The following is a 5977-nucleotide window of genomic DNA, read 5'->3' as shown; positions in this document are numbered from 1 at the left end:
TCGAGCCGAGCCGGGAGCCTCTCGGTGCGGCGCGGGCGCTGCCCTGGGGTCCCCGCCGCCGCGCGCCCTTCCCGGACCCTGCCGCTGGAACCCTGGGAGGGCGTTTACGGTTAGGTCCGACAGCTCAGAAATAAGAAATGAGAGCCCTGTTTGCGGGCTGCCGGGTCAGGAAACCGAGACCTCGGCCTCCCCCGCCGCGCGCTCGGGGCCCTCGTCCCCGCAGGACCGCGCCGCGCCCGAGCCGAGCCGCCGCGGCAGTGCCCCGGGTCTCCAGCAGGGGCCGCCGAGGGCCCGTTCGCTTTGAGTTGGAGCCTCTTCCGGGCAGAGCGCGGCAGACCTTCCCGCCCACCTTGGATCCTGTGGTGGGTGGCCGGTCTTTTGCTCTTATTTTGTGGATCTTTAAAACCCCCCCCCCCCCCCCGGATAACTCATCAGCAACGAAAGCCTCTCACATCCCCCCGGGTCCGCGTGCTGGATCTGTGACGCCCCTCAGCCAGACTGCGGCCTCTCGTGCGTTACTTGCTGGCTCAACAAGCCTGGGCCTGGACTCCAAGGGAGGAAGTGATAACATGCTGAACCACAGAGCGAGCGGGAGCAAAGCCTAGTGTGTCTAAATAGGTATTCAGTATATGAACGAAACAAGACTGAGGAGCCGGTGTGGGGCACAGGTCTGTAATCCCAGCACTCTGGGAGGCTGAGGCAGGAGGATCAAAAACTCAAATCCAGACTGGGCTACTCGGCACCTTAGCAAGACCCTGTCTCAAAATTTTTAAAAGGGGGTTGAGGATGTAGCCGAGTGTGAAGGCCCTGGATTTAAACCCCAGTTAAAAAATAAAAGACAAGTTTGCTAGCCAGGTGCAGAGACTTCTAACCCCGTCGACAGGAATGCAGCTCACTGAGGAGGCCGGTGAGCTCTGAAGGAGACAAGTCTCTCAGTAATGCTGCCGGTTTTCAAGCAGCTGGAGGCTCTGTTGTCCCCATGGATGGAGAAGTACGCGCTGGAGAGTGAGTGGGACAGACAGACGCCATTCCTCACACGCTGTGAGCTACGGAAATGATGCCAAGCAAGGCTTGGAAAGACAAACTGTAAAATTAAAACACAGAGAGAGAGCTCTGCGGTGCTAGCCGGGACCCTGAGTTGTAAGCAAGGGTGCTGACTGCCTCTCCTAAGAAAGCTCAGGCTGTGGACATGAGACCGTTAGAACAAGTGTCACTGATCTCAGGCTCCTCGGACACAGTCCGTCCCCTCTCTGGAGGTTCTGCAGTTGGAGTTGTTCTCACATTGTAATACTTCAGCTGTTAAAGAAGAGCCCTGAGATTACCTTGATTGTGTCTGATTCTCATTTTAGTTTTACAATTTACCACTAAATTTGGTTAATTTAAACCTAGGCTGCCTAATGAGTTCAAAGTCAGCCTGGACTACATAGTGGACCTTGTCCATTAAAAAATTCCCTAAACCAAACATGATAATTTAAATATATGACTTGACTAACGTTTACTTGTAAAGTTTTGCTTCTCTGTGTGTGTTTTACACAAAAAAACGCGTTTTCATCTGGGCATGCTGGCACACGGCTGTGATCCCAGCACATGGGAGGCTGAAGCAGGGGGATCACAGTGAATTCAAGACCAGCCTGAACTACATGGTGAGATTGTCTCAAACCCCACCCCCAAAAAATGAGTTTTCAAAGGAAATATTTAGCTCACTTTTAAGAAAAAGTGATGTACCCCAAATGCCTAAAATATCTTTAGCAGCCATTCCTTATATGCAAACTGTTAATGTTTCATTTATAAATTGTACAAAGGTTTACAATTCTAAATATTCTAAGTAAGACCTCTGCCTGGCCCCGTTTTATGATTATTTGTTCTGATTTACTTCATAGCCTTGAAAGGAAAAAGCTGAATATTTCTTAAAATAGTCCAAGCTTTTCTCTGCTTCAGCTTGACCATTCCTCCAGTTATTTTGATTTGATGAGATTTCACTGTCCTGTGCAAAAATAAGCATCTCAAACGTCAGAATCGACTTAGTGGAGCAAGCCATCTCTCAAACACTCTGGTGCCTCATAGCAGAAAGAGGAGCGAGTGTGTTGAGAACCAGGAGTTTGGTCACCCCACACTGCTTCCTGTTGGAGGTACAGGTGTGTGACGGCCTCACTGTTCCCAGTGTTTACCGAACGCCTCTTGGTAGTGTTTCCAGCTGTTGGTGGATTATTCCCCTGGCCACGCAGGCCCAGGCCAAAACAGTGCTGTCAGATGGCAGGCAGATGTCACCTGCTCACTCTGCCTGGCCCAGAAATGAAAACATCTTCCTTCTGGGTACCAGGTCCCAGAGAGATCCGGGTTTGTGCTGTGCATGGTCCAGAGGCTTTTGTCTTCCTGGGAAGGGCACAGCTGGCGTCTCACATTTTGAGGAACTGAGGGTTTGGAAACAAGAAACTCCAGGATGTTTCCCATCCATAAAGCCATTTATTCTCGGCAGCTTGATGGCTCCAGAGCGCAGTCTCCAGCCTGACTGCTCCCAAGGACACAGCACAGGCAGCAGTTCATCCCGGGGACCTGCACCGGTGGCCTTGCCACTGGCTGTCCTGCAGGCTGCCTCTGATCTCATATAGGTCCTGTGCGAGTTTGGGCTGCCAGTGGGCCCTTCCGCACAGTTTCCTAAGCTGTGCCAGCGGGGGCAGACAGGTGCCCCAAGCCTGGACTAGACCCTTGGTTTCTGTCCTACTGGGTGCAGAGCCACCTCCACATCCCATTCCCAACATTCCCAAGTGCCCAGAGAAGCCCTGGATTCACGCAGACCTGCATTCCAGGAGGGAGAGCCAGTGACAGGACTCCCACTGGCAGGAGGGCAGCATTTCTGTCCCAGGATCTGGAAAGACCAGGCTGTCCTGCGTGGTGCTAACATGCTGCTGTGGGACGAACCAGGCCAGAGACAGCTCAGGGGTGTAAGCCAGGAGAGATCCATGGGAGGCCCCCCGCTGTTTGTGTCTTATGGGGACTCCAGCTTCTTGCTGGGCACTGCCCCTGTCCCCCTCCACCCACCACCTCTGCCACCCCAGAAGGCCACCCAGCCCCTCCTCTAGGGAGCTGCACCCCATCCTGTGTGGTACCAGTGCCACCCACTATTCCAGCCAACATTCTAGCCTCTCCCGGACGCAGCACCCGTGGTCCCCAGGCTGTGTACACTGTGCAAAGTGAGTGAACAGGGCCTCCCTTCCCTCCTGATGGAGGAGGTGTGTGGCAGCCAGAGATCACTGCCTTGCTCATGTGTCTGAGAGTTCTAGGTACATTTGGAAGATATGTCCCCTACATTCACACTCCAAAATTCCCAACAGGAAACTTAATGGAAATGGGCGGTGAATTACCAACAGTGCCACAGATTCCTGGTTAGATTTTACGCTTGTGGCCATCACCAGAGAGGCCACCATGACAGCCACAGGAAGCCAGGATGCAGAACTGGGGCCGTGGGCATGACGCAGCTAGGCATGACTGATGGCTTGAGGGGCCCTCAGAGGCCAGATCTGCACAGATTCCCTGTGGGTCTGCAGAGCCATTTGCATTCTGCCTTTTTCGTGCAGATAGGAAAGTAACACTTCTGGCAATAAGTAACAAGAAGACATACATAGTTCCTGATTCTCAGCAGGGACAGATGGCTGCGGAGAATCTGCTTGTCTCTCATGGGTCGCCAAACCACTGCAGGAGGCGCCCTTCTCAACCCTTCTGCGTGCTCAATGACGGCACCTCCGCTGCACCGAAGCCCATGTACTGTTACATCAGATCCACTTTAAAGCACATTTTTAACCAGGCACGGGGTGCAAGTAAGAAACATAAATGTACAAAATGACTCAGTTTTAAGCCCAAAGGTGGGACCTAGGGTAAACTAGAGATAGTAGGTGCTACAAAAACACCATCAAATTGAAATTGTTCCCAAAAATTTGATAGAAGCTAAACAAAATGACTGTGAATTGCACCCTGGAAGTATGACCATTTTGATCATATCACTTCTGCCTATCCATGAACAGGAGATATCATTCCATTTTCTGATGTCCTCTTCAATACCCTTTTTCAGAGTACTATTGTTTTCATGGTAGAAGTCTTTCATTTCCTTGGTTAGGTTAACTCCTAAGCATTTAATTTTTCTTGATGCTATTGTGAATAATACAGTATTTTTTCCCCTAATTTCTTTTTCAGTTGGTTCATTACTGGTATATAGGAAGCAGTATTTTGCTTTTGGTATCTTGCTGTATTTTGACTTTGGTTAGTAATTTTAGGAGTCTTTCAGTGGAATTTTTTGGGTCTTCTATGGAATAGGTCATGTCATCCTCAGATAATGCTAATGTGACTTTTCTTCCTGTATGTGTCCCTTTTATTTCTTTCCTTTGCCTGGTTCCTCTGGCTGATAGTTCAAGAACTATAATGAACAGGAGCAGTGATAGTAAATATTCTTTTCTTGTTCTGGATTTTATAGGAAACTATTTGTTTTTCCCCCATTTAATATGATGTTAGCTGTTGGCTTGTCATAAGTGGCTTTTATCAGATTTAGATACTGTCCTTCTATACATATTTTCTTCAGCATTTTTAATATGAGTGGATGCTGGATTTTGTCAAAAGGTTTTTTCTGCATCTATTAAAATGATCATGTGATGTCTGTTCCTGCTTCTCTTTATGTAGTGTATTACACTTATTGATTTGCATACGTCAAACCATCCTTGCATCCCTGGGATGAAAACTTGTAGATCAGGGTGTATGATCATTTTGACAATTATGCATCCTGGTGCCTGCATCTTTTTTTTTTTTTTTTTTTTTGGTTTTTCTCTGGTACCAGGAACTGAACTCACGACCTTGCGCTTGCCAGGCAGGCGCTTTTGCCACTGAGCTAAATCCCCAGCCCCCTAGTGCCTGCATCTTGCAGAAGAGTTTTGCATCTAAATTCATTAAAGAGATTGGCCTGTACTTTTCTTTTTTGTTGTGTAAAGGTTGTTCCTTGTTTTGGAATGAGACTAATGCTAGCTTCTAGGAATGAGTTTGGAAGGACTCCTTCCCTTACAATTTTTTAAAGAGTTGAGGAAGAGCAGTTTTACATCCTCCCTGAAAGTCTTTTAAAATTCAGCAGTGAATCCACCTGGTCCTGGACTTTTCTTAGTTGTTAGGTTTTTAATTACTGCCTCAATTTCATAAACTGTTATTGGACTGTTCAGAGTTCTTACACAGAGGTACCTCAGTTCACAAATTTAATTCTTTCCATGATTCATGTCACAAACCCAGCTGGGCCAGAACCAAAGAAAATTTCCCCCATAGGGTCAACATTGAACCTAACCATTGATTCGGTTCTTGTCCAATTCTGTTTGCAGCCAAGAATTAAAGTCATTGTGGAGAAGGACATTCTTTAGTTACTCTTTTGTGTATTGCCTCAGGGCTGACCAAGCCTTGATTGCTGGGTTCTGGAGGAAGTCTAGAAAAAGTATTGAAAACCCCAGGGTCAACACTAATTGCTTTGCTGAGATATCCCCTAAGGAATGATAACCTTGTGGCTAATTAGTCAAGTCTCATTTATTGTCCTTGCTAAATTAGTTGAGATCCTCCCATTAGCACGGCTGCTTCTTTTGTTCGTCCTGAATAAAGAGTCACTGAAACTGGTCTTTGGGGCTGCAGTCCGACAGGCTGTATGCCCCCTGATCCCAGAATTTTTGCCTGTCTTGGTTTTCTTTTTTTCTTACTTTTATATTCATCCGCAGGTACCTCGCGCTCGGGACCTGACACCCAGAAGAGAACGACAAGTCATGAATCAAGCACCACTGTATTTTCTTGGCTGGCTTTTGATAATTCATATGTGTCTAGGAATCTGTCCATTTTTTCCAGAAGTTCCAATTTCTGGCAGTCCAAATTTTCATAGTACTTGTTAATGATCTTCTGGATTTCAGTTGTGTGTCTTGTGATTTTGCCTTTCTCTTTTTTCTTTTTTTTTTTTTTTTTTTTTTTT

The sequence above is a fragment of the Chinchilla lanigera genome, unplaced genomic scaffold (assembly GCF_000276665.1).
Source record: "Chinchilla lanigera isolate Chin_1 unplaced genomic scaffold, ChiLan1.0 scaffold00024, whole genome shotgun sequence".
Classification (NCBI taxonomy): domain Eukaryota; kingdom Metazoa; phylum Chordata; class Mammalia; order Rodentia; family Chinchillidae; genus Chinchilla; species Chinchilla lanigera.
Note: the sequence above shows the minus strand (reverse complement) of the source record.